Here is an 11,932-nt window from a genome sequence, read left to right as displayed (position 1 = left end):
TTGTGCATGAAACAAATATATTCAAATGGTATTGCTTTATTATTTGTTTGATACATTGCCAATTATTTCTATTTGGGAAAAGGACGAATTCCAATACTCCCGGAAAAGCTTAGCCGTTTCTCAAAGCCGAGATTAATATTAGCCAATCGGCTTACTACTTTGATTTCCTACATCCGTAAGGCTCGAGGTAACAATACAAAAATAATTTACCTCTCCCACTAAACATGATAACAATAATCAATTGACGGAGATTATTGATTATAATGTACGATGTGGTAGCCCAGTGGCTAATGTGTTTGGCTACTTCCTGCATGGGGATGGGTTCAAATACATTGTGTTGCGTTTGGACAATCCCAGAGTTCTAGTGGTGTAATTCTTTGGCTGATGGAACTTGTTGGGAAATGGAATAGCGGCAAACGGAAAAAATGTAGTGGTCCCCATAATCCCAATTAGTGGGAGTTCACAAGCTTCAAGACTTAGCATGAGGTGAATTCAGTCTTGACACTTCAAAACCAACCTAACGGTTGATTACTGAGAAGATGAACTATTTGAACGCATTTTTAATAAATGAATCCTCGATCACATAGGAATACTTTCAGTTATTCTTCGAGCAACTTTGTGCATTTGAACTGCCTTCATTTCTCATTTTTGTATTTCTCTTTTACTGCCCTTTCAATATGTGACTTTAGCGTCTAGAAAATTCATTTAAATTCCGAAAAGATACTGATTTCAGTGAGGCTGGCTGTCCCAAGATCCCTTCCCACCCCAAAAACGACCGTTTCCTGGAACCGCCGTGCTTCGTCAATCGTTGAAATGTTAATGGGATCCCCGAAAATGGGACTTCATAGCTTTTTGTTGGAAGAAATGGCCGGGAGTACAAATGAACAGTAGGAGTCGTAATAATAGAGATTTTGAGTTTGTTGTTGGTATTTGGTTTCAGCACCGATATCAATGCTTATAAGGGAAATTAATGTCCGCATACCGAGGAGGTAAAATAACTAGCCTTACCGGCTTCAATTGCGCTGGAGTATTTCCTTATTTGCGACTAATAAAATTTATTTTCCTACCAACCAATACGATCTTATCTATTTTAGCGACATAGAAGGCAATTTTATTGCAATGAATATGACTGCAGTTTTAAAACCGTTAAAGCAACGATACTATACATTTCAAGAGGCAAGGGACCCTAACGGAAATATAAAAACGAAATATATAAATATAGCCAATGGAGAGATCCCTATTCCATTGCTACGGTAAAAATCACAAATCTAGTTTCGTACAGTAAGCTAATACAGCTATATAAAATAGTGCGAAGTAAAGCAAGGCTTATTTATTTCAACGGGCCCGCTAGCTTGCTCAAAATGGGTCACGGGAGATATTTCCTAATTAACTAGGAATAAAAAATTGGGCGCCATCCCCGTGAAGCAGTATGCCAGTAAATCATTCAAGCGAAGAAAGAATAATTAATTTTAGAAATGTAACGCCATTCAGATGAGTAAAAAAAAACTTCCACTCGCCATTGTCCTCTCTTTTATAACGGAGATGTGGATTCAATCCATCGATAATTCTGGAGCCAACAACTCTCTGTTTACTATCTTATCCAAACGGTTCATCGAGCACGTACCCCTCTGATTGTTAAGTCAACCCCTCAGTATCCTACATACAGCAGTTCAGGGTACAGAAGCTCCGTTGGTGTTGAAGGTGAGAGGGGCATTAACTCCCTTGACCCCGCAGTCCGCCATTCAGAAAGGGGTTGGGAATATGTTTACCATTCAATCCTGCATTCCACCAATATAGCTAAAAATCATGATTAAAGGAAATTGAGAAATTTAGTTATGTTAAGTATTTGAGAGTAAACATTTATTCCATAGACAAATGCCATATTGCTGTTTTGTTTTAGTTTAAAGAAATTTTTGTGGAGGCATTTGTGATCTCTTCCTCTCTCCCTATACATTTTATTGAGAAATATATTTTACAATTGGTATCGGAAAAAAATTATTTTAATTTAAATTTCCTGTACCATGTAGATAAAATTACATTTCCGAGTTCGGAACTCCAATAGCTTTCCCCAATTAAAAAGTTGTCGTAAAAAGAAAGTGGTTATTGCTGTCATTGACTACATGCGTTAATATCTGACCAGTCAGTGCCGCTCTCATGATTAGTTTACACTCTGAAAATGGTTGCAGGTATTTTTATGATCTCTATAGAGTGTTTGAGTGTTATGAGAGTTTCAAAGAGGTTCTTTATAAGTAATGCAGACTTTTAATGTATTGCAAAGATTGTAGAATTACGCCTTTGTTAATGTCAAATTTGAAAGCAGTATAGGGGTATTAAGAGAAATTAAAGAGGAAAGAACTCTACTGAAAGAGATGGAGAAAAGGAAAATGAAATTTGTTGGACATTTTCTGAGACGTAACAACTTCCAGGAAAATATGACGGGGGTGCAAATAATTCGAAAAAAGAAAGAGGAAGACCAAGGAGGAAATAAAAATATGGTATAAAAAGTACTATGAGAGTAACAACATACAAAGAACTGAAAATAACGGCAATGACGAGAGACCGATGGCTGCAACGACAAGTCTTCGCCTTAAGAAGATGATCACGAATGTAAAATTTACAGTCTACCTTTCAAGGGCATAAGTTTTCAAAAGTTGGAATTACAGATTCGTAAAACATCTTAAATGAGGGTTAATAAGATTTAACAAGATCGAATTTAGTACATTCTACGACCCTTTTGCATAAAATAAGAACTTAATCTGAGAAACCGGATCATAATGAAGTGACGTAGTTTTATAACTATGGGAGTTCCATGAAAATTCGTCGCCTTAAAGTCAAACTCCACCATTATAAATCCTCCCGAGAGCACACATTTTATAATTATTAAAGAAATAAGCATGAAGTTTTATGAAACAGCTTTTAATCTATCATTAGCCATTTTTATGTTCTTTAACTGCAACCATTGGAGAAAACAAAAATTAGGCGAAATAGGACAAAATACTTAGCCTAATACCTTATCGTTTCCTAAATTAATAAAACCCTCGTATTTACTCACATGCCACGGAAATAGATTATGTAACCTGGCCATAACTGGACGTGGCCGGAGTTTGTCAAAATTAATAAATTTCACTCTTGCCTACTTAGCAAATGTAGGATCAAAAGATACCATCTTAAACATAAGAACGAAAATCATGCATGCTAATGGTAGGCGTCCCGCTCGCGATCTTTAGTTCAGCAGCATAGCAAATATCTCATAAGACCCTAACTTTATGAGAGAAAGCAATTAATTTAAAGATAACAGATTTTTCTAATCATACTTTCAGTCAGAGAGAACAAAATTATAACTATTAAAACGATCAAAGGAAGGGAAGATATATTTTAAGACTATGCAAATTATTAGTTGATTAATTTTTAACTTTGTGTATAAATATTAATAGTTGCATTAATCGCTCCTCTAAATGATCATTCGTTAACCTTACTGATTTCATAAATTACTTCTATTCCTATTTCCTGTTATTTACCATTTCCTACACAAATATATTAAAAATTACGGGTTGTATTGATATCCCTATCTTATGCCTTGTTTTCTTACTGCCAACCCTGATTGTCCATTCCTCATTAACATTTGATCAGTCTGTTTTATTTACAGTTTTATAAATAAGTCCTCAACCTTTCCAATCTGCTCCTATTTTTTGCAATACATTATTTGTTCTGCCTAATTCACTCTCAGACGCCTTTTTGAAATCTACTGAACAGAAAAATACATCCTGGTTAGATTCTATGTTTCTCTCTATTAGTGACCTCTTTACTGCTATGACATCACGCGTGCATCTCCTTTCTTTGAACCCAAGCTAATCATCTCCTAAATAATCATTTGCCCCACTCTTCATCCTCATCATCGCACTTTTTCTGCGTGTGAAATCAAATTTATTTCCTGTAGTAATCACATGTAACTATCTTTCACTTCTGATCTGACGAAATCTACCAAAAAAAAATGGAAAATGCTACGATTTAGTCCATAAAAACTTGTCGTTTTGAATTTCCCCCTAACATTAAGAAATTCCGCAGGAAATATATTTATCCTAACGGCGTTATTTGATTTTAATGTCTTTTATAACCTTCTATCTCGGCGTAATGTTTGACTTGACATAGCTACATTTTTATCATATGCACTATCAATGAATAAACTTGCTGCTGTGATTATGTTTTATATTTTCTTTTGATCTCTCTGGAATATCTTTATGTATATATATATATATATATATATATATATATATATATATATATATATATATATATATACTACCTTGATCAAAAAGTTCCCGGAATAACCACCGTGTGGCGCTCATCTTCCCTAGAAAGAGTTCCAAATTTAGGTCATCAACAGATAGAGAGTTACCGAATGTAAGTGAAAAGTTCTTTTAACAAACGGGAGTAAAATACTACCTTGATCAAAACTTTCCCGGAATAACCACCGTGTGGCGCTCCCATCGTTCCGATTTGAGTTCTCTTTTTTTGTTAAATTGGTACATCTGTTGTTGATATTCCCTTTAAATCTTAGTGTCATAACTTGACATTTGCAAAAGTTACGTAGCCAAGAGTACATCTATCTCTGTGTGTGTTGGCGATTTTTTACAATTGCAGAAATGGATTTAAATTTGCAACAACGAACTTGTATTAAATTTTGCGTAAAAAACGGATTTAGTGGCGCACGGACGTTGGAAATGTTGGAAAAGTGTTTCGGCAACGATTCTCTAAAAAAAACGGTCGTTTACCAGTGGCACGAGCGGTTCAGAAGTGGTCGTGAGTCAATCGAAGATGATGAACGCAGTGGCAGACCATCGACATCGAAAGTCGGTGAAAAAATTGATAAAGTAAAAGAAATGTTGGTCAATAACCGCAAATTAACCATCAGAGAAATAGCGGAGGACTTGAACATTGCCTATGGATCCGCCCAAGACATTGTGGTTAATGATTTGGGTTTCCGTCGTGTAGCATGCCAAAAGACCTCAATTTCATGCAAAAAAGAGACCGTGTTGACGTCGCAAAAGACATGATTTGCGAGGCTGAATCCGATCCCACATTCATCAAAAGGATCATTACTGGAGACGAGACGTGGGTTTATGAGTACGACACGCAATCCAGACATCAGGCAAGTGAATGGCGTTCACCAAATGAGCCGAGACCAAAAAAACCACGTCGTTTTCAGTCAAAAAAGAAGGCAATGCTGACGGTTTTCATGGATTACAACGGTGTAGTGCATCATGAATTTTTGCCAGAAGGCCAGACAGTAAACAAAGAGTATTATTTGGGCGTTATGAGACGTTTGCGTGAAGAAATTCGCCGAAAGAGACCAGAAATGTGGGCAGAAAACTCGTGGATTTTGCACCATGATAACGCACCGTCGCACAGTGCTATCATTATTCGTAATTTTTTGACGAAAAATGCAACAAATACCATCCAACAGCCACCGAATTCACCTGATTTGGCTCCCTGTGACTTCTTTCTATTCAATCGAGTTAAAAAACCATTACGGGGAACGCGTTTTAGCAGCCGAGAGGAAGTAATGGAAAAATCGCAGGAAGCACTGATGGACATACCGAAAACCGAATATAAAAAATGTTTCGAGGATTGGATCAAGCGCTGGCATAAGTGTGTTGCAGTCGATGGGGATTACTTTGAAGGGGACAATATAGATTTAGATGAATAAACTTGTATTTTTAATTTTCTGAATAAATTCCGGGAACTTTTTGATCAAGGTAGTATATATATACACACACACTCACACACACACACACACACACACACACAATATACGGATACTCAAGCAATTAATGCTGAAACAGTTGAAAAGTTAGTACGGGAGCTATGGAATGAGAATTATTTGTTGAGACAAATAAATGTTATGCGGTTTCGAAAAAGTGGAAAGCTAAATTAAAAGATAAAAATAGTAGTTAATAAAATAGAACAGGTAAAAGTTGACCTCTCTTGTAAGGATTTTGGATTAAATTAGTTGAAGCTGTAGGGAAGAAGAAATGTGTTTAGTAAAGAATCTTTTTTCCTAAGGAGGAAGAAAATGCTGTCAGGGATGTTGAGTAGAATATTAAAAAAAAAGGCTTGTTAAAACTTTGATATGTAGCGTGGTTTTGTGCGTCGCGGAAAATTTTCGTTGAAATAAGATGATTGGCATAAATTGGAGGATCTTAGTATTTGGCACGGAGAAGGATGAAAAAGATTTTATGGACTGAAAGAAAACAGACAAAGTGGTAGGTATAGTTGGCGAGGGGGGAGAGAGTGTAGTTTAGGCATAAATCCATAGGATGCAGGAAAAACTACAGAAAAAAAATTGTTTTTTGTAGTTTTGGAACTCAGGTTGTGTTTTTTTGGAATGGGCAAAGAAAAGTGTCGTTGGACTTTTGTAGATTACTACCAAAACCTACCTTAAAATACGGAATATCAGTAATAGTGATAGTATATTGACATATATATCTATCACGGTCAAAGGAACATCAACAATTTGGAATTATATAGCATTTAAATGACCTACAAAAACAAAAAATCATGTAGAGGAAAGGATTGCGCCAAAAAAAAACACTTTTGATACCTTCCATGATCCCAACCCCCTTCCTTAGAAGTAAATACTCTTACAATAATGAAACTGGCAGGGATCACCAAAATATCTCAGAGGTGAGTCATTTTTTTAGTTTTTTTATTCGTTTCATTCTCCATGAGTATTTGTTCTGTGAATGGCATTTATTTTTGAGATTTTAATGCTTAATGAATAAATAAATACCTTCCTCCGCCGGCACTTGACCTCGCTACTGTTACTTGCTTGATAAGACAGCCGCGAAGAACATTTTTGTGTCTTCTGCCTTGATGAGTGAAAATTCAATTATCGCCAAGTGATAAGGACTAGCGCATTTACCAACAGATGCGAAGGGGGAGAGTGAGGACGTGTCAGAGAGGCCAGTGAGGATCGGACAGAGAGAGATGCTGAGGGAGAGAGGTCGAGAGAGTGATACTGCATGGATGTATGGAGTGAGGGAGCTGGGATTAGAGCCTGGAGGGCGGACGCAGTGGTGTGGGAGTCCTTGTCATCAATCCACGTCGCTGACATATCGCCAATCAACGCCAGAGTTTAGCGTCGGCTTCACCTCGGATCCAGGTCGACCTTTCCCGCCGCCAATCGGGCCCCCCTGAGTCGTTGTCGCCTCGAACCCCGGTCCCGACCCCCCACCGACGATAGAAGATAACCAACACCAACCCACTCCCGCTTCCTCTTCTCCCCTCCCCAGCGCATTGGCTTCCCAGCCCCCTCCATTCGATCAACCCCATTCTCACCCCAATGTTTTAAGTTCGAACTCAATAACTCTTTAATTATTCCAAAAGCGAGCCGATCTGTTGAAAAATTGTCACTTCTGTGATATGTGAGCTGAGGAAATCATAATTTCCTAATCCGCCACCAAACGCGTCATTCAGTATTAAATGCAGATTTTTTAAAAAAGGCAAATATTGTACCCAAGGATAATACTCAATCGGTTATTTTCATGAATCTCTGCTTATCAAAAGAATCTGAGTTCAATGCTTTCTCCCCTTCAAGAGATTTATACAAATCTAGGAGCATTGTCATATATTTTTCTCACCAGTGATATCGAATGCCAAATGTGTTACACAATACAACCAGATTAGCCAGTGTATTCATATATACTGTATGAAAGTTTTAGCCAAACCATCTGTAAGGTTTTCTTCAGTAGATTCAATTAAAAGGATAAATACTATATCCTTTAAGTATTCCAAGTGTGGCATTATTTTTTTATGAACAGTTTTGAAACCATATCAAAATAATATATATGCCCTATACTTTTGTTTTCCAACCATTTTTTAACTTTTATGATGTTTCTGATGAAAATTTACCGCGCAGAAAATGCAGTATTTTTTGAAAAAATTCGAATGTATCTCCGCTGTTCTTTACATCGTCTAACTGTGCAAATCTTAGCTCACGATGGTAATGCAATTCTAATAAGAAGATATTCAATTAGAGATATATTAACAATGGTAGAGTGAGAATTTTCCGATGGAGTGAAACGGTGTGTTTGTGAGTCCGTGGTTCATTTTTGATCGGCTATATAAAAAAATATAGCTATCGGCTTTTAAATATATACCCAAAAATTCATCGAATGTACAGCTGTGGTTACCAGCGCCGGTGTAAGTGGGAGGGAAATCCGAAAGGACGTTCGAGTACTGGGGATCTTTGAAGTTATTTCCAGCTCGTCTTTTCCAATAAAATACAAACATCCCGAAGCTATTTGTTCTGGTGTTCCAATTTCGGCTAAATGTCTATGATTAGACGAAAATTTGGTCGGCAAATGACTAATTGAGCATCAGGTCTGAAATTTCTCGCTTAATGTCCGCAGTTATTTAGCATAGTACTCATCAAACATTTTTCTAATGATCCTCTGCCAAAAGATCTGTAAACGTAGAGGCAGTATTTTACATACTATCATAACAGAGTTTAATGTCCCTATCACTGCCTCGGCAGATGGTGGAAGATGATGTTTAAAGTCTCAATCTTGCCCCTGAGTCATGACGTTTTGTGTACCCATCCGTCTTATCTTCCCGGGCCTTCCTTTTCGCTCCTCGCCCCCCATTTAGCGTATTTTTCCGGTCGAGTGCAAACCAACGAGGGCGTGTTTATGTGCATGCGGAGAATATGTCGGTCGCTCGGTCGCCCGAACCAACCCTCGCGAGCACCAACCACCACCACCGACGCTGCCGCCACCCCCGTAAGCCTCCGAGGCGGCATTTTCGAATCGATATGGGCGAAAATTTTCGGGGATGGGGCGGGCGGGGAATGCGCAATTGGCATCTCTCGGTCGTTTGCACGGGTCGGAGGCTGGGAGGGGGCTCGGAGGGTGTCGCTGAAAACAGAGCCGTTTTGCGGTCTGCGAGGGGGAAAAGAGTGGCGAGAGGAGGGGAGAACGGGGCCTTTGAGCAGAAATGGGTAGGAGGAGATTTGAAGGAGGGAATAGGGAGCGGGAGGGAGGGTTTTTGGGAGGTCACACGAGTGGGTGGAGCGAGGGAGAGAAGGGGGAGGGAGGAAAAATCCCGCACTGGCTGCCCTTCGCCCACTCACGGGTAGCAGTTCTTCCTCCTCGAGCATGGATTTTTTTTCGATAAGAAAACATTCACGCGCTTTGCGTCGGTAGTTTGCTTGGTGGGATTCCGGAATAACAAACGTTCCAGAGAAGGACAAGCCTCCGTCAGGGGAGAGTTTTTTTTTCAAAACGCTTGTCCTCATTCCTCCACTATCCAACAGAAATTGGTGAAAGCGTGGATGAAAGAGGGGTTGTCGTGGTGAGGAAACTACGTCTGTGTCCCAGTCAAGAATAATTGATTACGGTTAACCTCACAGCATTTTAAAAATGCCTATGTTTTTGGACATTTTCGTCATAGATGCAATGTTTTAAAGTGAGGTTGAGTGCCGAAATTAGTACTAATACAATTTAATGAAGTGTAAAGACGTTTATTTTTCGTGATTAAGTTGAATTCAATGTGCTTTATTTTTTTAATTTTTATTTCTAGCATTTAAAATTGTCGTTTTCAAGTTTTTCGATTGTATTTTTAGGAGATGTTGCCGGCTGATTAATTTGAAAATAAATTTCAGTTCCACTGACATATTCACAGTTTTTTTAAGCGCATTTCTTTTCATGGGTTTTATCCTAGAGTCTTCATTAAACTTTCTAAATGTTTACATTTTTTTATAATTTCTTTTTATTAATATGTTGCTATATTGATCACACAATACTTTTTTTATAAATTACTTAAATACTCCCGTAATTCTCATATCCATTCAACGATATTCGCATAGTGAAAGGAGATTTTGGACGATCTCTAATAAGTATCACTCTTATAGTGGTAGTATATTCTGTTACCTAATTGAGGTGAACTTACTTGTACAAATGTATGTGCGAGCTGCTACATGAGAGTGTGACATTCATGGATTTTCTCATATGATTCATTACATGAGGTCACACAAATTCCGGGAACGAAAAAAACTCATCTCTGATCTATGGGGCTAGGGATATTTATGGTGATGAATTCTAAGAAGATAAACAAGGTAATTCAAATTTTGTTTATTTATTTATTTTTATTTAAGAATTACGTTGCAATTAGGCGATTTTCCTGATGGTAATGGTCCAGTTTGATCAATGATCACTCTTACAACGAAAAATATATGCATACACGCACTAGAAAAAAAGATAGGAGACAAAATATTCTTACATACAATAACACTTCCACATCACATGCAAACAAACATCCACATCACATACAAAATGCCGTCCACATCACATACAAACAATATTTTAATAACTACAATGAAGTTTATCACCCAGTGGCTACTTTACATAGATATGGATAGAAAGGGCTCAAACAAACCTCCAGGCAGCTGGTTCCAATCAATAATAGTTCTATTTAAAAAAGAGTGTTTTTTTCTTATTTGTTTTTGCGTCCTTATTTTATTTTGACACGATGGTCGTTATTTCCCTTAAAGTTAGGCTTTTCTATCTCTTTCCATGAATCTTCCCACGCTTCGTCCTTTTTAACAAATTCTATGCATCGCGCCTAACCTACTCCTTTTTCTTCTATTTTTCAAACTCCCATGGTCCAAGTCTTAGTTTAAGTCGTATTCATCTGTTTTCCAGATAGATCTCGGTATATTAAGTGGTTTATCTTCTTGGTGTTTTAATTTACAGCCATTTTATGAGTCATCTGGTAAGCAGGAATGGTTAAAAGTATAACTGGTAGGATATTAATGATAATGGAAGATAGCAAAAATAAGACTGATACCCCATTTAAGGCGTCAAGCATTCTATTGTTTAAATTTCAGAAAAATAGATTTTAGAGATACCATTAGCCGAGATAAATATGCAACTTTTGCCCGGCTATGAGTATTTAACGACGACCTAAGTTCTCACCCTAGTTGAAATTGGCAACACTTGATTTACGTGAGGACCAAGCCACCAACTTCGCAACCATGGCGACTTTTTCAGTGGTCTAGCAACAAAAGAGGTCACAGGATTTCCCAGATTGTACACAACCGTACTCGATTGGTGGATGCAAGAATAGGAAAGGGCAGCTCACCATTTACATTCTAGATAGTAGTGTTCAGTAGAAAATCTACTGTTTTTCATCTCCCTCACGTTCATTTATTTTGGGAACAAGGACCCGCAAACAAATGACTGCGGAAACATCCGGATGCGTGGATAACAACTCAGGAAATTTTTTCACGTTTATTAGGGCGGCGAAATGACATATGAGCCGGATATTTTCCATCTCCGTGAATAAAAAGGAATTGATTGAATCGCAGCAAATCCACGCTCTTGCGATCGAAATAAATATGAAACCACGGTTTTCCGCTCCGGCGTATTCAATAACTTTTCTCGAACTCAACCCTGATCGAATGCACTTTGTAAATTGAATACGGACGAGTCTATCAACGAGTTTGCGGAGGCTTTCTTTCTCCCTCTGCGTATGCCTTCGACCATGCGCCGTTCGCATGCGAGATTAGAGTCGAAGGAAGTTCTTCCTCGGGCTTCCACGGCTGTCACGGAGAAGGAGCACCACGATAACATATGTTTACGCAGAGGAGCGGAAGCGGGCATAGAAGATGCATTCCTCACGAATTATAAAACTGCACGCTTATGATACCAGTTGCTTCTTTAAACAAGTACAGGCATATGTGTCTCGAGCACGAAATGCATAAAATACACGAAGACACGTTGATTTTCAAGTTTCTCCGGCATATTTTAAGGGTGACTCACTCCTCAACCAAGGTGAAGAAGGCTTAGAAGCCCAAATATTTACTTTCAAATGTATTTGTTGTCACCATTAGCATCACCTAAAGGTTTCTTTCATTCCGGGTACCAGATCTTCC

The sequence above is a fragment of the Hetaerina americana genome, unplaced genomic scaffold (assembly GCF_022747635.1).
Source record: "Hetaerina americana unplaced genomic scaffold, ioHetAmer1.1.p SCAF_8, whole genome shotgun sequence".
Taxonomy (NCBI): Eukaryota; Metazoa; Arthropoda; class Insecta; order Odonata; family Calopterygidae; genus Hetaerina; species Hetaerina americana.
The sequence above is the reverse complement of the archived record's forward strand: the minus strand, read 5'-3'. Positions refer to the sequence as shown.